Genomic DNA, 27349 nt, shown 5'->3' with positions numbered 1-27349 from the left:
GCAGCTATAGCTCCATGAGAAGCTTCACCATCTATTTTGGAAGGCAATATGCCAAGAGAACTGTGGCACATTTTCATTCATCTCTTGGCTACTGCTTCTTCCAAAGTTTCTCTCCAAAGACAGCCAAGACCAAGTTCTGTGAATAATTTTTTGAATGAGATCTATAATTCAATTAGTTTTAAAGTCTTACACACCTCTTGCCCTTCAGGGTATTTGTCTTTCTCATAATTGGATGTGAAGGCAATTTCTTTCCCACCCATAACAGCTTTCAGATTAAGAAGAAAACTGAATACAATATCCTGCACAATACTCTTTTTATGTAGGGAAAAGAAAGAATAAATATCTGTATAGTCACCTACTCATAGACAGAGTTTTCTGAGACCTGATCTGCTGCTTTGCATACATCACAGATTTATTGCCCCTAATCCAGGGGCAAGTTAACTCCCTCACAAAGATATCTGTCACATTTACTTTTACCTGAATACACAGGATTATTAATATAGCCTCAGCTATGAAACTGCAAATGTATGATCCACCTAGCTATGTGTAAGTAGGGGAAACAAGATTTAACTGTAAAACATGAACTGCTTCAAAAAGTGTATCAGTTGGAAGGCTTCAATAATGCGGAAAAAGAAAATCTCTCAACTGTTGTTCTACTGAATGATCCTCAATTTGTATGGTACAGACACTTCTTCCTTACCCTTTTGCTTTCTTCATTATTTTTTCCATCTCTTATTGGTTCCTTCTTACTTCTCTCTAGTTTCACAACTGAAAGGATACTGCTCAAAACCCCACAAGACTCAAATGGATCCACTTTGTCTTTGCTGAGGCAGCTCCTGTAAGCTCAGGACAACTTGGATTTAATTTCTCTTTCATCTAAAAATGCAAATTTTTCACATTTCTTGATGTAGTGAAATGGCTACAAAGTGGACAACCAGAAAACAAACTTTTGTATCTGAAAAAAGTAAATACAATTTCTGTTTGACCAATAACTTTAGAAACAGTTTGAAGATAGAGTATTTTAGCCCACAGGGGAACACAATATGCATTCAGGAATACACAGCAGAGATGCTTGCTGGATTTGAGTTCTGCTGTCACAGCACTGAGGACTTCAACATTTCTGGAAGTCAGTGGGATCTCAAGACTTTTGAGAACATTGTCCTCAGACCTAAAAGCACAATTAAAGATTTCCAGGTGTCTGACTGTTCAGTGGAACCGTGTCTTTAAAAGGTACTTGAAGAATGATTTTGTCTCCAAACTGGGTCATCACATTCAGGCTGTTCTCTGGCCACTCTAGAATATGTTACTGCAGGGACTAAGACCTGGCACTATTAATTTTTCACCTTATTCCTCATGAGTCCCACCATTTTTTGTTTTGCCTGCTACCACATAAACATAAAAAAAATACCCTGTCTCAGAACAACAATGGCTGCTTTCTTCCTGTATGATTACACACAATAGAAACAATAATGGATGGTATAATACAGATTTACTGCAAATTCCTAACTATCTGTTCATCTTAGTCATTAAGACTGTAGCTCCAGGTCGCAGTGATCTCTCAATTCCCAAGGAAGATGATTCATTTGCTTTTACAGGAATACTGTCTGGAGTTCAAACTCATTTTTCTGGGGGAAGATTTTCAAGGTAGAATTAAGAATGCAACCTATGATGCAGATAGCTAAGAGATGAAGCACTTTTTCACAGCTCTAAGAAGCTGGCTTTCCTCTCCCCCTCCTGCACTGCCTGCAGGAATGTGCTGGCTGGAGAAAAACAACAGAAATGCAAACTTCCCAACTAGAGACAGGATGGAGAGATTTTGTACTTACTGCATTTTTAGCCACGGATTTGTGACAGGACTGGGAGAGAGTAATGAACAAATGGATATGCGTTGACTCATTCACCATTCTTTTTAACGAGAATTAATGGCTCTTGGAAACAAAAACGTGTGTATCTTTTGAAGAGTTACAGCTAGAAAAAGGCAGTATTCTACTCGATTCAACAGTGAGGCTTATCAGGCCTGACTTTTATTAACCAAGTAATTATTACACCCACTACCTCACAAACCTAACTACAGATTAGGACTCAGCACGCTGAATGCTATACAAACAAAAACAAAAATGTTAGTCTCACTTAAGCAGTTTCTCTTAAAACACTGTGGCAACTCGAGTTTGCTATGGCATAATCCACACACTTCTTACCAATTGCACCTTTGTAGTGATGGGAAGAGGTGCCCTGCTGGGACTGGTTGTTGCCAGGAGAGGAAGAAAACTTTGCTGCAAAGTTCATGAGTCAACTAATACTTCATTTTGCTGCAGTTTTGAAAAAGACTATAGAACACAGTTGGCAACGCTGCACACCACTGCTACCAGCTGCCCTCCAGCTCACAGCAGTGGTTCCCCTTGCAAGGCTCGCTGGGGCTGGATCTGTCCTTGCTCTAGTGACTGGCTGCCTCTGGAAGCCTGACTGAAGTTCTAGAGACAGTCAGGCTACCCACAAAGTTCACGCTGTACGAAATTTTTGCCGACACCTTTTGATTGGCTGTCCTCAAAAGTTGCCTCTTTTACTTTCAACGCTAAAGACACGGTAGAATTTCAGTCTTGCAGAGAAACACTTCATTCATTAAGCAACACCTTCTCCTTCTTAATAAGTCTTTTCCCTCTTTCTCAAAATAGGGATTTGATTTCATTAAAAACATAAACAATAGGTATTGCCTCACAAAATACCCAGCTGTGCTGAGGTACATGGCATTGTTTAAGAACAAACACACTTCCATCCCTTGCCTTTTATTCTACTGAACTTGGTGTGTCACAAAGTCCAGAGAAGCATCTAATGGTTTGTGTTGGAAGGGATCTTTTAAAGATCATTTAGTTCTGCCCCCTCTCCCACAGACAGGGACACCTTCCACTAGACCAGTTTTCTCAAAGTCCCATCCAGCTTGGCTTTGAACACTTTCAGGGATGGGACAGGGACAACTTCTCTGGGCAACATGTTCCAGTGTCACACCACCCTCACAGTAAAGAATATCTTCCTAATACCTGATCTAAACCTAGACTAGATCTCTCAAAGCAAGTTCCATGGCCTAAGTAGCCAAACCCCTGGCTGCAGTACCAGTCCTGTATCCAACTGATGATTCTCCAGATTCAACTGACCTTTTGGTGATGTTCCCCCTCTTTGACATTGTTCACGTGGAGATCAGGAGAGTAGATGTTTGTTATTAATACATGACAAATTTTGTTTTTCTGAGACATACCTGACTCCTTTTTATTCAGCTTGCTGCTGTACACCTAGCAGACACAAGCTAGAAAACAGGATTCACATGTTTTACTTGGTAGCTCTGTCTAGAATTTCCAAAAATGCTTGAAAAAGCATTGACTTAATTTACAGCAGTAACAGCATAAATATTAGATTTCCTACTCGTTGTTTTGAAATAAATATATTTGGCTATTTGTCTTTCAGTCAAAGTCACCACCTTTGAGTTTGGAATGATCTCAGAGGTAATACTGGAAATCTCATGACTCAGTACTGGCTGGTTGCAGTCACATGAGGCAATGAGTCCCAGCACATAGTCTTGAACCAAGTAGGTTTGCCTTTACTGTCTTGGAAACCTCTCTTGGGCAAAGTTAGGCTCTCCCAAATAACTGCTTCCACCATGAGATAAAATGTTCCTGGTAATAGTTCTACTAGTTGGAGTCTGCTGATACAGATGACCAAGGTGAACAGTCATTCATGGGCACATATATTGTACATGCACACACAGAGCTACCAGCCACCACACAGGAGTGGTGTGAAGCACCAGGATTCAACTCATGACCTTCTGATACAGAGCCCCAGGGTCTGCCACTTCAGTTAAAAAAAAACTCCAGCACCTGCCAATATTAGCAAAGCTGCATCCTGTTTGCAGTTCCCCAGTGAGATGGACTGAATGCTTGTAAGCAGTTCTGATTCTATTCAGGAAAGGGCAATCATGTAGTACTTCAAAAAGCTCTGGACCCCTCCTCCTTTTTATTACTTATGTCATATTATCTTATTTACACAACTACTGTTTCCCTTCTTTTATGGTCCCTGCATAAGAGGGGCAAATACTTGTATTACAGATCCTTCTAGGTTTCAAGATTGATATGTTCATGATAGAGAGTTCTGCATATCTATAATTTCAGCCTTTTTTTCCTTGTTTTATGTATGCATGTGACTTGGCACACAACATATTAATAGATAACCTACAGATAAACAGTTGCAGACTGCTGCATCTTCCATTGTTCACTGAGGGAGAAATTAGTTGAATATAAATAAAATGCTCATGCACTTCTTTAAACAACTGCAAGAGAACAAATGTGACTGCTTACCCCAGGGGTTCAACCTTGGCCAACACACCTATCTGAATCTCCAAAACTCTTCTGAAAAAGAGGCAGTGTGACCCAAGGGTGCCCAAGTCTGCCCCATAGAAGAACACAGGTGCTTCTGCTTCAATCCCCAAAATTTCAATATTATCTTTAGCAAAACAACGAATAAAACTTCTTAACAAATGGAAGATCTATCAATTCAGCACAGGTTCAGCCCCATATAGGAGGTACTGCAAATTACAGAGAAATGTAGCTAGTCATAGCTGGCTGCTTCACATACAAAGGGCAAAATCAGTGAGTAACAAAGAGCAGGAAGGATAATTTTCTCTCCTTACCCATATGCTTTCCTGACTAGGGCCCACGGGGGATTTGCTGATAAAACACAGCTTTGTCACATTTGTCAGACCTGAGGCTGTCATGGAAACATAACTGATGTGACAAACGTTAATGAGCCACTGTCACAAGGGCAATCTGTCCGAGCCAGCAGTCACTGCTCCTCTTCAGTAGTGGGCAGCAGCGAAACAGCCCAGCAGGCTCTCAGTGCCACTTGGCTGCCAAAAGTGTCCTGGACTTCTTTGTTTTGGGAACACCATGCATCCATCACACTGAAAAAGTATTTTACAGGATTCCCAGTCTAAAATGATGGGTCAGTTGGTTCATTTGCTTTCAAATCTGATCATAAGCAAATCTTGAAATGATAAGTGTTGAAATGACAAGCTGAGCCAGAAGCCTGGGTTTTGACTTTGCTCCTCTTCTGCCCACCTTGCAGAAAGCCAGCCTCTCATCCAGAAGAATAATTACCTTTTAACAAGGTTTCCTTCTTTCACAGATAACCAGCTGGCTTTTTCTTCTGCACTGTTCTTCCAACTATTTCCAAGCATTTCCCTTTTCCACCCAGACTCAGGAGCAGCTGACTGTTCCCTCACTGTAAGCAATAGGTTTCTCCTTTTCTCATGACAAATAATTTTTTAATAGTAAACATTTTAATACTTCCAGAAGCCATACTATTTGGCACCCATACAGGTAGCAAGAACTCCTCCTTCTTAGGAACCAGTGGCAGTTCACTTTGGAGTCTGTCCTGTCACTGTGTCCCTGGAGGCCATGTGATGCCAGATCTTCAAGGACAGCAAGCTCATGTGCACTGCTACTGTAGGCAAGGTCACTTATCACACCAGCAATGCAGCTGCCAAAAGGACATTACACACCTGATACAACTCAGCAAGAGGCTGATGCACAAGAGGGCTTCACCTAAAGCAGCCTGGTTTTGCATATGGAAATATTATTGAGCTGGAGAAAGAGGAATGTGGCCATTTTTTCAGGATTTCAGGACATCACACAGCCTGACCAGAGCAGCCATTGGCTGACTCCTGAAATCTCTGGATAAATGTCCACTTTGCAATCAGTCTGCCCTAGCAAGAACATGAACTGCATAGATTTTCCAGATAAATCATGAAAGCCTTTAGCATAACTCCACTGCCTTCCTCTACTTGAGGGTCTTGCCACACTTTTAGAACATGTACCACAGCCATTATCAGAGCCATCAGTGGCACAGGGATTGTGCTGGGAACTGCTGACAAGGTGCTGCAACTGGAGACCTCGGGCTACCTCTTGGATGCCCTGTCCTTCCAGATAGTTATATATCCCAGGAAGCATTCTGTGCTATTGTAGTACACAGACCCGAGTCACATTTACATTTGTTTTCTACTGTCCATGCACATCAGCCAGTAGCAAATAAGTCACAGCAGGGACCTTAGCTCTTGATGTGTTTCAGCAGAAACCTGGATAATATTTCCATAGGAGAGGAAAGCAGATCTTAACGTCCATGTCAAATTTGACAGTACATTACACTACGCACTGAGACTGGCACAGAAGAGAGTATAACCTGTTTTCTGTACAACCAGCTTGTATAGCAGCCCTCTCACCACACACAAAGACCTCCAAACATGTGGGCATGAAGTGAGTGTTTCTAAATCCAATAGGGTTCAACTTCTGCCTTCATCTACCTTTACATTAAGCAAATCTCATTTCCAGGGAGATTTATGTTGAAAAAGGATCCTGGGCTCAACTGCTGGATAGAAAGTGAAATAGCCTCACTCCCAATGCTACCCTTCTCCTGTCTCCATAGACACTAATGTGAGGAAGAGGAGAGCAGAGGCAGCACATGGCAACAGACATGGTCTGCAAGGACTTCAGCTCTGCATGTCCCCCGTGCCTTGACAGCAGCTCTGACCTGACTCAACGGAATGGTGTTCCTGCCCAGTTGATCTTCCAATCACCCTCAAGGACATGAGCTCTCTGCACTAAAAAACAGGCAGTGTCCTCCCAGCCCAGGGTGACCAGGGCCAATTTAGCTTTCTTGCCTTGTGCCGCTCTTCACTCTCACCTTTTGTGACTCCTGCCACACTAAAGCCTCTCAGGAGGGGGCAGGGGGAACAGTCTCATGAAAGCTCATGACGTTACAGCACCGTGGCAGAGCCTTGTTGCTGTAGGAAACAGAGGACCTCAATGGATCATCTTATGCAGCTCCAGGGACAGAAGTGGCTCTCCTCCACTGAAGTCTCAGATTAGGTGAAAAGAATTGTAATTGTGCCTCAGCGGCCCAGGCTGGGTCTTGCTTGCTTAGAGGTGGCACACATGGGCAGTGTCTTCCACAGGAAAGAAAGGGGTGACCAGACAGCAGCACGCACATGTCCCAAGGCGATGCTGCTCAACTTGCAACCCACTGTCATGTGCTGCTGCAAATAAAAAGAGCACTGAAAAACCAGCTTATGTCTTCATACATTCCCAAAAGCCACTCTGCCCAAGCACGAGTGCAGCAGGGTCAGTACAACAGTGGAACTCAGTCTGATGCACAGCAGAGCAGCTCTGATCCAGAGCATCAGCTGATTACACAAAGCATATCCATTGTCCAAGAGCAGTTTTATTTTCACTCTTCCCTCTGAAACCAACTTGACTCTTCTTCAAAAACCAACACGAGAATGAATCATTTGAAATAATCTTTTAGGTAGTTTTCTAAAGGCTGGTTTGCAATGCATCTCCTTCCCTGTGACAACACGCCAGGAAACCCCCAGGGAGCTCTCCCAGAAACTGCTAGAGAGTGAATGCAAAACAGGCTGAGCTGTTCAGCTTCTCTCCTTCCCAGCACGGGTTTGAACATGTCAGCAGCAGGGTGGTATGAAGATGGTTTTGTCCCCTACAAATCTTTTGGATAAACAGGATTGTGCTCTACATCAGAGATTTCTCTTTGTAACTTCAGTCAATATTTCCTTGCCTTGCCATTCTTGACAACTCAGTCATAAAACAGCTCTCTCTGGAATACGCCATTCAAATTAATCAGCTGTCAGCTATTCTCCATTTAAAACTAATAATAGAAGGTTTGCCTGAGCCTGTGAGAGACTGAAACATGGAAATACGAATTGTGCAGCTGCAAATGTTTCCATATTGCTGCAGCTTTCAAATTGCTTTTTGCTCTCTACCAAGAAGGCATGAAACAGCATTGCAGGGAGCGGGTTTTGTACTGTCAAAATTGTCCAACTGTCCTCAGCATGCCCATAATGTGGTAAAGGCTTAGTGATGCCTTTTAACTTTCAAGCATGCTTTAAAGACAGGAGGGATGTTCTGGTCATAAACCAACAGGCTCAGCTGGACCAGGAGCACGGATAATTTGATGGCTTGTATCCTTTGGATGCCAGCTGCACAGGGGGTGCCAAATTGCGTTCTTGCCATTGGCAGAAGTTTTAGCCTCCAATTCATCTTCCTGTCATCAAACTGCAACAGGATGGAGAAAAAAAACTTCCAGGGGGGAGCACCGCCTGGCAGAATGGGGAAACAGGACTCCTTTGAACAGTCCCTTGTCTACAGCAGTTTGGCTTCAAGTGGGCAGAGAGAATTAATGCCACATGAGGCCTGAACTCAGAATAAGAGCTGGCACTGGAGGAAAGCCAACTGTGCAACACTCCTCTAACTGCTTAGGGAACTCTGCCATTGTCACATGAAACTGAGGAACAGCTGGGGGGCTCTGTTCAAAAAGCACTCAGGTTGGAAGCCCGTTTGCAAAGCCTGATGAAGGAACAAGAGCAGCACCTGTCTCTTCCAGGTCTGCTACAGCAACTACCACCAGGGGACTTTGCCTCTACCAGCAGTAGGTTCATTTTCAGCCTGAAAAATACTTTTAAATGCCTCTCAGCCTTTTAAGAGAAAGAAGCAGTTTAAATCCCGGACCGGAAGCCTTAATTATAATGGATTTGTGTGAAAGTTGCCAGATCTCTCCCTGCTCTGTGATCAGGGCTGTGCCAAGAGTCTGCTTTGTGTCACACCAGCAACTGTGTTGAGTTCAGCAAAGTAACTGGGTCAAAGATGCATAGGCAGAAGAGAGATCACTGATTAGCACTCATGACAGCCTCTACTGCAGAGCACAATGACAGTGCAATCATGTGGAGGTTCTTGCTGTAATCAAAGGTAGTCAGACTCATATCCAGTGTAAGCTTGTCAGAATAAATCTTTGTGTGTTACATTTTGCACCTTGGGAAGTTACTCAGTTTCCATGACCAGAAAACAGCACATGAGAGGAAACAACTGAGAACTCATGGTTCATATTGCTGGAACTAGCTTATAGAAAAATCAGGAAAGATCTGAGCATCCTCATGAGCAGCTCTTCTAAACATGCAGCACTGCTGTTTTCAATCAGTTAATTCCACCTATGGTGAGCATAAGGTTACAGACGAAGAATACTGATCTCATGTTCAAGAATTTCATGATACATCTGTCCACAGCTGTAACACCAGGTGCTCTGAAGATCACCCAAACTTCAAAGAAAACAGTAGAAATGGAGAAAACTACAGGGTTTTTCCAGTGTCTCACATACTTTCCCAAAGAAAAAAAAATAGAAAGGACTGAAGCTATTTAGAGAACGGAGTAAGAGCAGAAACAAGTATTGAATGATACAGACAGAGTCAGTCCTAGATAGTCTCAGCTCTTTCACAAAGCAGTGTATTTCCACATAATAAAGACAAATGTGTCAGGGTAGCAATTAACCTGGAATTCACTACAAACAGACAACATTATGGATAGAGGGAGTACAAGGAGTTACACAAGAGAGGATCTTATGCAAGATAAAAGAAGCAATTAAAAACATTATACCTCAGAATATAAAAATTACTCATTAGACATTCAAGGAGAGAGAATAAAAAGAGATTTCTACCGTGACTCTTCACTTTTCTTCTAAGTAAAATGAGACAGAAAGCAACTAATCCCATCAAAAACCACACTGATCTCTGTAAATCTCAGAGCCACTGACTATCCACAAACTGAACATGGACGTACAGCCGCTGGCAGAAACATGGTGGACACATGGGACCAACAAGGAGATTTATGTCAAAACAATACAGAGCAACTGCCTTTGAGATACAGAAATGAATGCACTTAAAAAGTGACAACTACAGCAGGACTGCAAATGCTGAGCTAAAGACCTATCCACAGGTGCTGTTTTGAGCACAGAGATGCAGAGAGACCTGCAAGAACTCCACCTGCATCAGCAGGTATACCAGGTTCTGGAACTGCTTCCTCCCTTAATGGATGAAAAAACTCATGTGCCAATGCCTATGTGCTGCCAGGTACATTTATACCCAACCATAATAGGTCAGCTGTGAGGTATCTTGTTATGATTGTGGTTACAAACATATTACGATTTTTTTTAAAAATTTCCTACTAGTAAGGTATATGTAGTATATAACATATGAAAACTTCATTTGGAACCATTCAGAATGCTAGAGCATATGGAAATTATCTTAAAGGACCATGGGAATGATGCCTTGTATCACTTTTCAAAGTAACATGCAAATGCTACAGTACAGACCATTAAGGGAAATGCCACTCATCCAGAAACTCACCAGAGAGAATTCACCAGGCTTCCCACTGCATCACACTACAGAACAGAAAAATACCAAACCCCCACTGTTGCCTTTGGAATGCCAAGTTTGCAACACCTTGCAGAGATCTCCCAGGATTCCCAAGATGATCAGCTGTAAAATGTAAGCACTTACAAGCAGTGGTTCTGATGCTGAAAATCATTAGATTTGTCTGTCTCAGAAATTTCAGGGACTAATAGCATTTTCCCACAAATGGGCCTTAAACTTGGGTAATCATCAGTGTTCCTTTGTAAGGAGGGGGATGGTTCAAATTAACACATCAGCTCCACAGATATTTCATTTCTAGTCAAGAAAGGCACAAGGATTTCTTATTAAACTGCTCCCATTTCCACAAAGAGATGAAAAACTATTTTTTTCCAAACCAGGTTATTGATATCCACTAGCAGCAAGAATAGATTCAAGTTGGTCAAATCTGGTAGGCAAGAGGGGGACACAAAGTGTTAACAGATCAGCCCTCAGTTTGCAGCTGACAGCTGCCAGTGCTGCTCCAGGACAGCCTGCTTCTCCCGCATAAGTGCCCTATGGCACATCACAGCTATAACAGTGTTTTGTCCCTAAAATCTTCCTGGAACTCCCCCCTGAAGCACAGCCAATACTGCCCTTTAAAACAAGGAACAATTAGCACACACAGACACACACGTGCCCGCCTGTAGACAACAGCCATTTGTGAGGAGGGGAGGTGGGATAGAAGGATCCGATTTCCATTCAAGGCACTTTCCCATCCAGGAGGATATTAGGAGAAAGGGGAAATCAGCATCACCATTATCTCCAGCGTGTGTTAACAGCCACGCTGAAGCCAGTCAGCAGCGCCTGGCATTGTTTGGAGGAACACAAAAGACCTTCTGTTTGGAAAGTTCAAGAAAGAAAACGGAGAGCCTTGTGGCCTGGTCCTGCAGTCAAAAGACTGAAACAGAGGTTGGGAAGTTCTCAGGCAGAGGCTGATCCGAAGCCCTTTGAAGTTGACGGGAAAAATCCCATGGACTCCAGCAAGCTTTGGATCATGCCTGAAACACACAGAAGGGAACAAAGCAGCATAAAAGTAGAAATGAGCATCTGCTAGAGGGAGATTTAAACAGCACAGGGGTGACCTAGTCTGTTCATCATGGTTGCTGGTACAGTGTATTTTTGTGATGTTTGAAGAAGTAGGATTATATAAAAGTTTCAAGTCTTTTTATTAGGGCATAGCAGTTGTACATTCATCATGAGGTATTCTTCTGCATAAAATCCTATGCATGCTATCCTAACACTGGGTGTTTAATACAGCACTTAGCAAAAGTCTCTGAGGAAAGGGGGGAGGAAAAGTCTCTTTCAAATTGCTGAAATTATGAGGGTTTTGCTTTCCTTCCCCACTGCCCTCTCCCAAAAAGGCTGGTTTAAAGCTATTAAATACACAGTCCAGGACTGAAAACCTTATTAAGAACAATGCTGCCAGCATCATCTATTCACAAGCAGCAGTTTGAGAAAGAGCCCATCCCAGAAGAAACTCTTTAGCAGCACATTCTCCAAACAATTGTTAGAGGATCCCAAGTGCGTCAGGGCTCCAAATCCTCTGCTTAATTGTAGTGTAAATTATTTTCTCATTAAAGATTAATATAGGAGCATTCAAGATGAAAGAAATGTTTTCTGGTTTCTGCAACACTTCCATAATCATTTTCTTGCATATAGGAGTAATTGTTGCAGTGGTTTCAGAAGACTGATGCTGCCTAGGTCCTAAATGATATTTTCTGGGAGCTAATTAGTTCTAAACTTTTCTCTTCTTAAAATACTTCTTGTAGCCTTTGCACAAGATTCAATCAAGAGCCAAAGTAAATCCCTTCCCCCCCACACGCCCCCCAAACAAAAAAATGCAGGATGTTTCCTCTTTCCCTGGCTAATAGAATCCAACTGTTGCCGCATGACATCATTCCCCAGAGCTAGGGAATCCAAGCTCGCTCCGAGGCTCGGCTGGGAGTAAACACCACAGAGGGGAAAAAAAAAAAAAAAACCAGAAGAAAACCCACCAAACATCAAACTTCACAATGGGAGGACATAACATTAAAAAGGCAATTTTTGTTACCTGAAATTTGGAGCGTTTCCCTTTCCACTCCATTGTCAGATTTGTATTTCCCAGAAAAAACTCTCTCTTATTATCTGAGGCAATCAGAAAACCAGTCGTTTAGTATCTAATACCTGCTGTGCTTCCCATAACTCCTTCATATGACCTTTCGCAGCACTGATTCCAGCTAAAATGATTGCAGAGAACACAGACTGGCCAGGCCAGTTGTCATGGAGATCTCTCTCTCCCCCTTTTCATAAGCGCGCGCGCATACACACACACACACAGATTTAAACAATTCTGGGAGGCATCCACAAAACAGCATGCCTTTTCATCAGCTAAGTTTTTGAAACATTCCACCCCTCCTCCAACCCCTCCCTAGAGTCAGCCCAGGAAGCTGAGCTTTGGTCATGAATCGATTGTTGAAATCAGAGATATCGCCTCTTTTAAAAAAGAGAAAGCGACCACAGAACTTGTACTTTTTTTACCCTCAGGAAGGAAAACAGAGATGTTTTCTCACTAAAGCTTTGAACTAAAAAGTAAATCTACTGCATTCAAACCTGCAGGCTATTTGTCTTTGCCCCCCTTGTTATGAATTTGATATCTGAAAGCACTAAGCCTTTGTCGAAATACAATCATGCAGATTACAAGAAATGCTGCTGGCATGGCCTGACTGCTTACCTTGCTGTTCTCCCAGTACCAAGCCAGTTACTTAATTAGCACAGGTATTCATCACGGTCATGCAGGACTTCCTGTATTCTTTCATGTTTCTGTAATTAAGAAGAAAAATGGGCAGGTCAGGAGAATGCAACTCAAACAAACAAACAGAAGGAAAAATAAAAATCAGCTAAACAATATTCCAGATACATCTGGAATTTTTCTCATACTGACTATAAGTTTAAGTCTGCCTTACCCAAAACTCGCTATCTCCCAGTTAAAGGAGAAACCCATTTCAATGACGTTTGTGAATACAAGAACTGATTAGTTTACCATATTCACTGGCACCATGGCTGCAAAACAAAACTTACTCCAAACATAAATAAAGACATAAAAATTCTTTTCCCTCACAAAAAAAAAAATCTAAATTAATCCCCACCAACGTCATATAGGAAAGTCTGGACTGATAAATCAAGAGAACAGAAAACACTTATTTAAAAAAAAAAAAAAAAGAAAGAATATTTAGCAAGAAAATTAAGAAAAAACTATTTGGACTCAGGAGAAGAGCACTGTGCCCAAAGTTTTTTTACACATTAAGAAATACCTTGGAGACTTACTCTTTAGAGGACTTAACTGGAATCAGTCATTCAAACTTTTAAAACTTCATAAAAGATACTGAAGGGACTGCATGACTCCGGGTTCTGCAACCAGCAGTACAAGCAACAGTCCCTCTAGTGGGCACAAAATTGCAAAGCTGCCTATGCCACGCTAAACGAGAAACCAATTTCTTCTTTCTCTGTCAACCACTTCATTATCCTGCTACGATATTCCACCCCTGCATTTAAAACTTAAAATTACCACATAAAATCCTTTATATGTTACTTAGGGAGCTGAACACAAGAAAGTGCACATTACACGATCAACATAACTAGGTTTACACACAAGATTAGAGAGTTGCAACATATTACTCTTCTGGTTGTGTTTTTAATATGATAGCAAAAGTGAGCTTAAAACCAAGACCTAGACAGGGAGATAGCCAAGATGTCTTATGGGAACATAAGACTCTCTCCATAGCCATTATCAGATATAAACTACACTGGAGCATATTATTTACTATACTTCAGAAAACTCTACAGTTTGTGAGTGACAGGGCTCCGAGCAGATTGTACACTTAAACCACCTCTCTTTCTAACAAAAACATCACACAAAAGCATATACACGAGGCATATTTTACACTGTTACCAAAACTATGTGCAGACTATTCACAGGTGGATAAATAAACAAAACAGCTAGCAAGAATCCAGAAGATGCTAAAATTACAGTAAAGAGTTCCTAGATATGAAAGCTGCACATGTTAAGCTTGCAATTTCACACTAACTTCCCTTAAGAATGCACCAGTGAAGGCCAGCAGAGCCATGAGAGCCAAATATGAAAAAATATGATGTTTTTGTCCTGAAAAGTTCCCTTTGGTGTTTGACTGAGGTAAAGTCATCACATGCTGGGATGTGGGCACAGTTTCAGCAGTGTAACTGGGGAAAGAGGAAACTGCTAGCTCCTCCCACAAAAGTAATGTTTTAAACTACATCACTGCAGAGGGAGTATTCAAAGACATGGAGGTAGTAAAAATCCAACTTAGGAACTGATCAATGGACAAGTAAAATGGCTGATCAGTCTCAGATTTCCTGTAGACCCCATTACTGGTAGCATGGGGGTAGATGTACCAACCATCTGCATCACATCCCACTCCAGTGTTTATCACAAGGCTCTGTGGCACTTAATTAGGTGACCACATCGGCATATATGGCAAGGACCTGGGGAAGCACGCAAGCCAGCATTTATAAATAATTGAAAATACTCAGTGCATTAAATATACACTCAGTCACAGTTTAAAGTTCAAAGCAAAGTCATTAAAATACATTACGCACACACAAATATGTAGGAACAAAGCACAGTAGTAAAACTATGACTGGAGCTTTGGTCTAGGACAGGTGACTACCACAGAAGCCCTCAGACAAGCACATTTCTATTCTAAGCCTCATGAATACATTGCTAATCTGTTCCTTCCCAAAAGGTGACATACTTTGCTCCAACTGACCCCAGCGAAACAAGAACCATTCCCACGCTTTACTTTTTTCTCCCTGGGCTCTTATCTGAGCACATCAATATCTCAGAACACAGTTTAGGATCAGGACAGGGTTTGGGATCATAAGCGGAGGACATGGTGAACAGATGACATTACATTAATTACAGTGTCACGGCTCCATTGCGATCAAAAGGCATCAGAGTATGTACCCTCATCCCCTGGAGGAGACAGACAATCCATTACTCACACACAGCTGATGTTTAGTTTCTTATTTCCGATACACTTCCCATTTCTGTCTGGTTGAACACACTCCTTTCCTAAGCTCCACGGCCACAGGCACAGGATGCAGCAGCCACGTGACACACAGGAGAGGGCATGCACTGAGCAGGATTATTGCACAGGGAGAGCCCTCACCGGGGCACACCTGGCGTCCCTGCCCTGGAGACTGGAAAGGGAAACATGAGCTGCTCTCCCCACAAGCTGCGTGGTCTGAGATTCTTCACTGAATCCTTTCCAAGCCAGGCAGCCATCACCAGCAACAGCAGAGGAAACAAAAATCAGACTTCTTCCTAAATGATTAATGAAATTTTATCACTTTCGGTAGGTGAAAACTCAACATCAACTTTGGGATTTAAAAAGACAAACCTAGAGATGAGCTACAAACTAAGCTGCCCACAACAGCAGCACAAATCTCTGGAAGGTGTAAACAGAAATTAATCACTGCACCAACCTTAGTAACATTTTCTTTGACTTTTTAAAATAAAACTAAATTCTACATAAAAATACTCCTGTAAAATTACTTAGGATTTTTCCCCTTTTCAAATAACTTTCTGCACTTCAGAAGGGCTTCTTCCCCTTTCACATTAAAGACGACCACCTTATTTCTCTTCCTTGCATGTCATCTCTACACATTTACTGACCATCTTTCCAGTGACCTCAACACATACGTTTTTGTTTGAATTCAGTAATTTAAGACACAACAACTAACAGTGAAATTTAAGTACCCTGTCCCACTGTATTTTTAACCCAATACTACTGCAAGTGCCTGCAGCTCCTACTGACCTCAATGAGAGAGGCAGGGAGCTTGGGAGCAGCACTTCCTCATCACCAGGCAGTGACTTGCAGAGGTATGGAAATATGGGAAAAGGCCTCAGTCAGCTCATAATATAAAGTACACATGCACTACAAGAACTGTGTTCTCTGCTCTTCTTCTAGAGACTCAGTACTCAATACTTTTGCATAAGGCATTCTGTGCCTACCAGGTGGGACAAGACAATGACATGCAGGACAGCAGCCAGCACACCTTCTGAAGCAGTCCCACAACACTACTGAGTTCTTTGAATGAACAGTCCACAGCACTGGCCTTTGTGGTTAACACTCCAACACGATGGCACAAGAGCACAGCAGTAAAGCAAGTAGCACCTCTGACCCCCAAAGCATTTTTTACTGAAGTATTAAACCTTCCACTGACTTCAGTGGCACGTTAACTTCAGTTTTGCCTCACTGCATGTTTTGCTAGGATTGTGGTATCAAAGTAAGCAGCACAAAAGTATCTTGTAGCCTTGCAAACAATAGCAAAGGAGCTGACCCAGCATAGGATCTCCCCAGTTATAATGGGACTGCACAGGTGTAGGTCTAAGATCAGTCATTAATGGACTTGTTTTCTTCCCCCATTTCAGCATCAGGTCCATTACCCACAGCATATCCACAACTCTCTTCTAACAGGAGAATTAAAAGTTTCCATGACCTCTTTAATAGCCCAACGAGGATCATGTTTGTAGCACAGTATTCATTTCACTAAATCAGGGGGGAAAAAAAAAGGAGTGTATGTATATACAGAGAATATATACAGTATGCATATAGGAAATGACTAATCATAGCTGTGTACTCTTTGAGGTGCTGCCAATCCCTTTATAGCCCTATATCCCATTTCAGTTTGATCTCATTCTGCAAATGAAAGCCTGCCATACTTGTGTCTGACCCTGGCATTGCAACCAAGTGCAAAACAGCAATTTGAAAAAGTTTCTAAGTGATTTAGTAAAACTAAGAGGATATCTGTACCTAAGAGGTCATGACAAGGAGCTGACACTCATTCAACTCCTGTGCAAACACTCATTCTGAAATAAAGTGGCTTAATTTTGTAGCTGTTATTGGTTTAGGCCCTGGTTCAGCAAAGCACTTAAACATTGACTTCAAAAGAACTTAAAAATACACCAAACGTGCTACAATATTTTACCAAAGTGGTGGTTTAGTAATGTTGTGTATTTCAGAAAAGAGAGATGAAAAGAGTTTTTATTTGGCAATTAAAGATTTAAGACATTGTTTGGCACACTGGGACACAATCCCCATGCTAAACCTACTAATAAGGTTGAAAATTTGCTGAGCAATAAGCTGAATAATTCCTTAATAAAACAACTTTAAACATGAACAGTGTTGAACATGGTTCTCAAACCATGCAAATGCCCGGCTTGAGAATTATCCATACCTACAGTCTGATTCATGACAGGAGACACATATTACAGCTCACCCTGCTAGAAAAGCAATGCAAAGCCAAGCAAGCCATATAAACTGGCTCTGGGCCCAGGCAGCCAATTCAGCCAGCCCTCAACATCCCAGTGCTGCAAATCGTGTCAGATGGCACCAGGCCAAGGCACAAGCCAAGCCAGAGGGATAACCAAAAGGTGGGAACCTCATGTAAATAAGTCCTTCTGCTGCTTAACTCTCCAGAACCAGCCCTGTCTGCAACCCATCTGCATTCCAGTCAACACCCTTCCTTGCATGGCTGTGCTACATCCCAGGCATGCCCAAAAAGGAAAGACAGGAAGCTGTAGAACCAAACAGGAGGAGAGAAGCCCCCAGGGAGAGACTATTTGTCCTGTCTCTACAAAAAAAGAAAATTTTGCCCTTTATAGGTGTTAGTCTTTTCCTATACCTTCTTTTTACTGCCTTTATCCCCATCAAGCATGGATGTCCCAAGAAAAGGGGGCACATGAGACAAGCAGGCTTCCTCTGTGAACTAGCCATATCAGGAGAGATGTCAATGAGTTGCTTGAAATTCCACAGGATTTCTGATTTGACCTCACACGAATGCAAGATATCTCAATTGGTCTTAGTTCACTACTGTTTCTTTTAAGTAAAAGCCAAAGGACATGTTTCTGTTGCCCCCATTCACAGTACACATCCTGCAACACAAGATGCTGCACATGGGACTAGAAGGCAATTTAAAAACCAGACCCTCTCATACCTGGAATTGCACTGAAGCAGGACACACAAGAATATAACTCTGGGAGGACTAAATCTTGTGTGAATCTGAGCAAGGGCTGCAAAGCTTTGACTTAATGGGAACAGAGGGCCAGAATCCTTCTCAGAGCACATAAATTATGGGAATACAGGTCCTTTAAGCCAAATCCCCATCTGAAGGGGAACTTCTCAAATTATTGTCGAAGTAGCCCTTCCTGTATTTGCGTCCAGGTGGTAGGACAAGGAAGATGCTGTTGGGAATGATCTCTATTTTTACACTGGCTACACAAAGCTAATAAAGGGAAGAGGATCTTCTAGAAAAGCAATGGACACAAGGACAGATGTATTCAATAATGCAGGGATGGTTTCTGGAGCAGAATATGGGTGGTTGCATTTTCTGCATTTTTTTCCCCTGAAAAAATGCCTTTCCAGAGCAAAAATTCTTGAACTCAAAATGGAAAATGTGGGCCTAAGGCCATGCATCCAGTATGATATCACCTTGTTTACGAGAAAAAAAACACAACCAATAGCACTGTACACTCTTTGAACTTCTAAATAGATAAATAAATAGATAAATAATGACAACATGTTTTGTGATTCCTTTTGATCATCAACTATTAAAGTTCACAGGAAGTTTATGCAACCCCCTCTGACTGGATAGATCTTATCTTCCAAATATTATGAGCCAAGAGACTCGAAGAAGAAAGTGTCAGCCTGATGTTCCTTTGGACAAAAAGCAATGATTTATCCGTGAGCTAACTTCTCCAGTTGGCTTCCTTTATTTTAATCATGAGTTGAACCTCAAACTGGCCTGGAGACCCTGCGAACTGCTGCTAACATGCTGGGGGGGATGCCTATGAGCCCCACTTTGCATCCCTGGAGAGGATGGATAGTGCAAGCACTGGTCCAGCACCACTCCCATCACCTACACCCTATTGAAATCAAAGCCAGTGGCAGTGTGTGTTTTTTCAGGCATATAGCACGTTTGTCTTTCCTACTGTCACAAACATCACAGCAGGCAGATTTTTCAAGCTGCAGACAATAATATTTTCTTCTCTGTTTTGGATAGAGCAGATAAACAAAATACTGCTTTGAATACGCACAGCTCCTTTCATTCATGGCCCTTAGGGTGCTTTACAAAGCCCAGTAAATGCCACTTCTGTGTGGCTGCTTGGAAAAGAGGAGTTAAGTGACTTTGTGTGTAAGTCTGCACAGTGGGCCCTTCAGAAACAATGTGTGACCAACCATGTTCTGAGCACCCAGCTCTGCTGCCTCCCCCGAGGTCATAGTTACAACCTAGAAGGCAATTGAGGTCAGCTGGACTCCAAGAGATATCAGAACTTGTTTTCTTCTGGAAAACAATTTGGGCATGGGAAACAGCTGAAATGAAGCTTTTCTTCTAGCTGGTTTCCAGTGCCACGGGGGGAATGAAAGTCAGTGACAGCGGAGTGACTAGGATGAGCTTGTGCAAAACAAAAGAAATCCAAAACCAGACCATGCACACAGTTCAAAAACATTGTGAACCCTGTGTTTATTTCTCAGTACCTCGGTGCTTCCTGGGTTTAGCAATGGAGATGGTACAGAGATGTCCAAATGAGCCACAACCAACCTAACTCCAGAACTGGAAGCAGCACAGCCCCAGCAGCAAAAAACAGTGCTTGAACCAGTGCAGCTGTATTTCTGGGGAAGGGGGTTATGCCTCCACGCAGTGCCTCCGTGGCTGCAGGGCGGTGCAGACCTCCTAGAGTCAGCTCCAGGGCTTTCTGTGCTAAGCTCCATTGTGTGGCACAGACATCCCCTGACCAACATACTGCAGACCACAGAGGAAGCCAGTCCCTGTGCTGGGAATTGAGCTCTCAGCGCCCAAGCTCCAGATGAATGCCTTAAAAGCAAGGTCATTCTTCCTCCTTCAATTCTGTGCATTCTTCCTAACAGAGCTGGGGAATGTCTCTCAAAACAGCTCCACATCCAGGGAAGAACTGTCCCAACACCCACATCTAGGCTGCTGGAGAATCACACGCCTACCTGTCTCCTCTTCATCACTAACAGCACAGACTATTATGTAAGAAAAAAAAAAGTACACATTCTGCTTTATTCTCATCAAAACAGATAACTCAGAGATAAGATTTTACCTCTCACCATGAAGATGCATAATTTTATCTTTTAATTAAATTACTTCCCATTTTAGAGACAAAAGGAAAGCAAGAATCAACTTTTTTTTTTTTTTAACATCAAACTGAAAAGGGCGGAACTTGGGAAAGTACCAGTGCTTCTCTTCCAAGTCTGGGAAAACTATACAGCTTACATAGGCCAGGACACTGTTACAGATATTTTTCCTTTAACACACTGGATAAGGTCCACGTAGCCACATGATGTTCCCAATTGCTACGTACATCACTTTAAGGGGATGGACAACTCAGCTCACTCCCTGGAAGCCTTGCTGCTTGCTGTTCGTACTATGAAAGTGGTGAAATCCCACAACACAGGCTGAGTGTCAGCTATTCAGAGTGCAAAGACCACACACCAGACAGTTTGCAAAAGACCTTGCTGCCAGTGAAGAAGTGCTGGTAAAACCTCTCCTTAAAGCCTGGATTTCTAGCTTACCTGGCCTGCAACAGCACAAGCACTGAATGCTACACCAGCATCTCCAACTGAACCCCACAGCTGGGCCAGACTTCCAATGGAATTGGACATTCTCAATCACATGGAGTTATGCCAAGATTTAAACATGTAAGTTATGGCTGTTACCCTTGCAGCTGGGTGTGTGTGTGTTCACTGCAAACACAAGTTAGTGCCTACAGTGCTGGAAGCAGCTTATGGAAAGTCTGAACTGGAAGATGCAAATCATTAGGAGCATGCACCACAACTTGCTTTGGGGGAAATTCCCCATTCAAGAACAGACATGCTTGATTACGTCTCCAGTTTTCTGACTTCCTGACGTGTGAAAGTCCCATCAGTAAACATGAGAGCTCTGTGCTTACTGAAAGCATAAAGCAACGCTCTGCATTTGCCAGAAAGAGCTCAAAGGGCTCTTTTGCACATATGCATGCTGTTGAAAACCTCTACTCTTCCTCTTGAGCTGCATGGAGGGATCTAACAAGGAGTCAGAAGAGTCAAAAGCTGTTCTTGATTTTGACACCGTCCAGGTATATGACCTTGGATGCCTTTCTTTGTCTAGCAACACAAAACCTGTTTGGTTTTCTGAAGCACTGAGTAATCAGAAGCAAACAGTACTGGAATGATGCAGTAAGTTGTAATCCCACCATGAACTTCAAACAATGTGTGTCTTTGATCACGTTACACAATTCTGTACATTAAACAACCTCTAAAACTGTTTCCAGTTTCTTAACCTGCTTCACATCTATGCATTTTTTATATTCCTTCCAGCCTGAAAAAGGGTGAACATGAACAGGGTTTCTACATCATCCTTACCTCTGAAATAAGAATTTCTTCTCACAATTTACACAGTCCCAGAGAACAACAAATGCAAATACACTTCTGAGCCACTGAAAGAATTAGAACCTGATTTTTCTTTATGACGAAGTCAGAACTTTCCACAGTTTTTCTTAGATTTTTGTATCTGGTCACACTCTAAAATAATAGATAGTTATGCTGCAAGATTAAAAAACCAACCAAACAAAAAAACCCACACCACCAAAAGAAACACGTTTTGTAGGTCATTCTTAAAATCCCCTCCATCCAGCTGCATTCAAAATAAGCTGCACTGCACCTGTCTTGCAAAAACCTCAATGGTTAAAAATTCCATACAGCTTGTGTCTTATTGCTGGTTTTGTGTCTGCTTTGCCTGCGTGTGACCCGGAGCAAATTTTAGCAATTCTCTAGAGTGGTTCCAAAGTACAATTAACATGGCTTGTGAAACAACTGTAAAATAAAAGAGGAGCTTGCAGCCCCAGTTTCTAGATGTCTAAGACACTCATAGAAAGCCAGCAGACCAGCACAATATAGAAGACATTTGTAGAACCCAGTGCCATTTGACATCTTTTCGGAATGGCACCTCAATACTTTAGAAAATACAACAGGTAACTGAAACAACTTTCTGCTGTCTGTTTCCTTATCTCTGAAGAGCTGATAATAACTGAATCTATTAGAAATACTGTTAGAATAAATTAAGAACTTCTTAAATTGGCCCCAGACTGCTGGAAGGAAAGTCTAACTATATTAAGAAAAAAGACCAGCTATATCTCTTTTAATTTAACTGGATTCCCACTACTAAGCTCATTCAGGAGGCTGTATTAGTATAATCCTCAAAAACAGTTTCACTCTAAAATTTTAAAATCACAAGCTGAGCTAGGGAATGAAAAAGGAACGTCATGCACTGTCATGCACTCACAGAGAATAAGAGTCAACTGCTTGGAGGCTGTCTTCTGGATGGAAGAGCAAGTCCATTGACAGGAGAAGGTGATAAAAAACCCATATGCAGCACAGAGCACCTCTAAAAGCCAAAACAACAACAGGCAAGAGAGGTGGGGAGTGGAGCAGACCACTATGACTCACAGGCTATAAGTCTAGTCAGTGAAAAATCTGGCAGAAGTGTGCTGTTTGACTATGTCTGTACATTCCCAAGAGATTTATAGCTGCTTATTAAATCATCTGTTCCTCTTAAAACTAAAGAAACTGTGTATGTTTCACTGGATTTTACATCTGCTAGAAAGACCCAATAACCATTAGTACAGAGTAGATTTTTTTTATATTGAGTGAGTCATTCAAAAGATTTTAAGATATTACTTGAGAGAGGAAGTAAAACCTACACAAGTGGTGGGCTGCAGTGTGATCTAAAACCTGCTGCAGGATGGGTCTCCCTCACTGGCATCTCTGGTGTGCCTGGCTAATCTTCAAAACCAGATGGATCTTTCTGCAGAGGAAAGGAAAGGAAACAAGTACTTTCTACAGAGGAAAGTTCTGTCAAGGAAATAGTCATGTCTTCAAGAAAATGACCACTCTGGCTTGAGACAGGGTTTGTGGAGAAGGTTCATGGCATGTGGGGACACACACAAGCACAGGACCTGTCAACACATGAGGAGCTGGCAGCATTATTGTCTTCCAGACAGAAGTTGTTAAGTTCAGGAGCTGGAAGAAAAACGCTTCTAGCCCTGTAGTTTCATCTCAAAACCCAAGGGAAGAGGAAAAGGAACTGTGCACAGTCCTAATCCAAACATGAACACTGCTGCTTGAGTACTGGGTAGTTCACAGAAGAGCAGGAGAGAAAGGTGGGTAGGGCTTTCGTTTCAATCCTGGTTACCTAAACAAACTATTTTATTACCTCAGAATGCTCCTTGGAGCATCCCCACCCCTACCCTTCCCACACATTGTCTATTGAAAAAAACCTGCACAAAGAACTTTCCTTCTCCCATCTCCTCTCCCCCCCTTTCCTCTCAGTCTTACTTTTTTTTTTCTTTTTTTCACCCTTGGGCTCATCCACAGATTAGCTCTCCGAGATAGCCATCTCTCAAAGATGGTGTACAAAGACGTTATTAAATAGAAGCCATTTGCTGAGGCATACGTGGGGCTGAACGTTCTGAATTCCCAGAAGGTAGGAAAGTTTTAGATGTTTTAAATTAACCCCTCAAAAATAAACAAAATCCATGCACATTTGCCAAACATCTGAGAATGTAGAAATACTGTATCCATGGCTACTTCAGTGATAAGACTAGAATAGAGACCTACTTTAAAAACACTGAAAATGTTCTTCTGAGTCAGCCCAGCAGTGCCTCCAGCTCAATACTCTTGCCTTCAGAGGCAGTGAAAGGCAGTGATAGTCAGGGCAAGCCCAGGAACCGAGCAGCTTTCTGGCCACTTTTCTTTGTCCGTGGGAGACTGCGAGCTGTGGGTGAGCAGAGCTGAAAAGCAGCAAGATTTGCAAAACGTTGCTAACGGTGCTTTTGTTACTGTTGCTGTACCACTAAAATCCTAGTAAGTCTGTAAAGCGAAACAGGACAGAAAGCCACGTGTGAACTGTTGCTCTTAGCCGAAAAGTCAGCAATTTGGGAGTTTGAGAACACAAAAATAAAAATCGAGACCCACACCAGCTCACGCACACGGAACGCCCAAAGCCTGCAAGCAAGGGAGCTGAGCACCACCGTGCCCCTGGGTGCAACTGTGGCAGATTTGCCAGCACGCACTGGATGGGAGCACGAGAAGGGATGAATTGCTGAGCGCAGTTCTCTTTCATGTTTTTGAATTGCTGCCTTGTAAAAGTCAATTTTCTAGAAAACATGACAAGATAATGGTAGGTCCTGCTGAATCGGCACAGCTATGCTACGCCAAACTGATTCCTGCAGTAAATCATGTGCACTCTCAAGACACAAAGGCAGGGCTGTACAGCTCTGCAAACTCATTATTTATTTTTGCCAAAAACGACAAAATGTCTGTCAGGCTTGGTTTTTTTCTCTTTATTATCTTTGTATTGAACTGTCTTCACTTTAGCACACTGAATCAATGCAGAAGGAACAAACAAGCATCATGAATTTGATCTCCCAGCAATCTGTTCAAAAACCTAAGTCAGCATAGCTATGCTCTGTGGGTTGCATTCAATCTCCTACAACTAAACAGACCCAACCATCACCAGTTTCCTACCCATTACAGTAAATAACTTTCTGATGTGTCATCAATATGCTGAGATTGATTTAGTGATTTTCCTCCTAAAAAAACACTATAAAACAACATTGTGGAGGAAAGAAAATAAATTCATTATGGCCATATCCATGGCCAGCACAGTAATACCACATCTCAGCCTCTTTAAAGTGAGACATCATGAATAAGGCATGTCATCCCTGCAGCAGACTGCCTTAGCAGGCTTTGCACTAGTCACATGTTACAAGTCTTGGGATGGTGGTGTGGCAAATCAAGAGCATTAGTCAATCCTCATATCTTTTGATTTGTCTCTCTTCCTCCATGTCACCTCTGCCCCCCCCGTCACGCACACAGCAACACCACATCTCACAACCGGTGAACTCAGAGCAACTCACGGCCCAGCTCACCCCAGATCAACACCAGTGGATGTCACCCACCTCCCCAGTGATCCAGCCAGGTAACAAGCTTTTTCTTCCCATTGGAAAAGGAGAAGTGATCGTTATATTTCACAGGCACGGGAAGCACACAAATATTGCTGCCCACTCTCACAAGAGGAAACACCTTATGAGAGCTGTTGTGAGAACTACAGCAGTCTTCCAGACCAGCATGGAACCTGAGTCAGCCCTTAGTCAAGCTGCTGAAGTCAATGCTCAGCTTTCAAGCACATGCTAAAGTATTTGGCTGAGCTGAGACCATTTTCAAGTGTGGGATGCAGAATCCCACTCAATGGTTGCTTCAGTGAGAGACTACAAAAGTATTCTTGACAAATAATAATGCAGTAATTTATGGGGGTGCATTCTCCCTTAACCAGAACCTTGGACTCATCTGTTCTTCACAAGCAATTGTTTCTTAAGGAGTGTTGCTGTGTCCCTCATCTGCAAACACTGAGAGAACAGCTGCTAACCACAATAGGAAATGGTTTACACCAATTGAAAGTATTTCTGAAACCCCACCAATTCTGCTCTACTAGGAAGAAAAAAAAGGGAAAAAAACCCATAAAAAAACCCCACCAACCAAAAACCACAAGTAACAACAAGAAAACCCAAGAGAATTTGATAGTCATTCTGCATCTTTGTTTTCTCTTTCAGACCATCCTGTTATTCACACACTGAATTAAAGACCTAACCAATTCTATAACTGGTTGTTCCCCAACTCATGGTTTAAGTTTAGGTCAAAAGAAGATTATTCACATATGAAGCATGACTCTTCTCTGGCAGAGTAAAGCCATCCTTATTCCCGACAATGCTATATTTAGCTTATTTTAACTGTCCTGATCTGCTGCCTCTTTTCCTCAAAATTATTGAGTAATAGATGTCAGAAGAAAGAGATTCTACAACCCTCAACCAGAAAGAAAGCTCGCCTGGAGGCAAGCTCAGAGCCAGGAGCCAGGCACTGCCAATCCTATTCTCACCAGCTTGCGCTGCCCATCTGCAGGGGCACATCACATCACTGCAGGTGCAGCCTGTTGCCTGCCAGTGACAGCATGGGAAGATTAATGCCTTCTAAACCCTAAGTTCCATTTTAACATGGTATCACTGCCTTACCCAAAGTTACATGAAAATCTCAATGCCTCAGTGCAGGATTGTAACACTTGTTTACCTAATTCATAAAGATTGAATTATCATAAAGATGCAGTTTATCAATAATCAGATTGTTACCCTTCGCAGATGACTAATGCTCCTCTGATGCCCATAAAGCTGTGACTACCACCTGCAGACTGAGATCATCGAGGAAACAAGTAAAGCCCTGTAAAAGTTATCTGAAACAAAGCAAACATGTATTAGGCAATATAAGTTTAACCTTGCAACCTTAAGGTAATGCAAGGAAAACTGTGCTAGCAATCTAGAGGTACAACACCTTCCAAATACAGGCTGCTTCATTAAGTGGGTAGTATCTAGTCTTGAAGGCACAGTTCATTTAGCCAAAGTTTAATAACCATTTTAACCTGCTAATCGGGTGGTGAAATAAATTATAAGAAACTCTGTGTACAGACACTTGAAGGCAAATGGTTGTTCCTGTCTTGAATGTGAACATGAAAACACAAAAACCATACCAGCCACTGGGCTCCAAAGCCGACCAAGAGCACATAGCTATTTAAATATATACAGGATCCTGGTAATCTGCCCAGTTTTAGAGCTGCAACAATACAGTCAAATAACAGGACACCCAAAACCCACGCAGCTCAGTGATTAGCTACACCCACTCAATTTGGTTCTCATTGATGCAAAGACCTTCCTCCTGCATGTCACGCTGTCTCTATCAACGGGCAAGTTCCTATGAAACTTCAAACACTGGATAGGTTTTTGGAGCAGGAGAGTTGGGGGAAGATTGGATCAATGTTTTCTTTTTAATAGTTCAATGCATTCAACCTGTTTGCATTCTACCAAATAAAACCAGATAGGCAGTGAAAGATGCCAAGGGCCAATCAAACCTCCAAGGGTCTGAAAATGAAACCTCAAAATGCTTTGTTTCCAAT

General features: G+C 42.2%; 1 protein-coding gene across 8 annotated transcripts in view; it reads right to left on the bottom strand.

The window, feature by feature from the left end:
- The window catches only part of DENND2B (DENN domain containing 2B), a 175519-nt gene that overhangs the window by 125220 nt on the left and 22950 nt on the right, over positions 1-27349 (bottom strand). For 3 of the 8 annotated variants that reach the window (XM_064657376.1, XM_064657379.1, XM_064657382.1), the window contains exon 2: positions 12984-13072. The gene's annotated coding sequence lies outside the window, so the exon portion shown is untranslated. Of the gene's footprint in view, positions 1-11027; positions 11272-12323; positions 12534-12983; positions 13073-27349 lie in introns of those variants that run through there. The other 5 variants (XM_064657378.1, XM_064657380.1, XM_064657377.1 and 2 more) reach the window with 4 other exon arrangements.

This window comes from Pseudopipra pipra, chromosome 6 (genome assembly GCF_036250125.1).
Source record: "Pseudopipra pipra isolate bDixPip1 chromosome 6, bDixPip1.hap1, whole genome shotgun sequence".
Classification (NCBI taxonomy): domain Eukaryota; kingdom Metazoa; phylum Chordata; class Aves; order Passeriformes; family Pipridae; genus Pseudopipra; species Pseudopipra pipra.
Note: the sequence above shows the minus strand (reverse complement) of the source record. Positions and strands in the feature narration are given on the sequence as shown.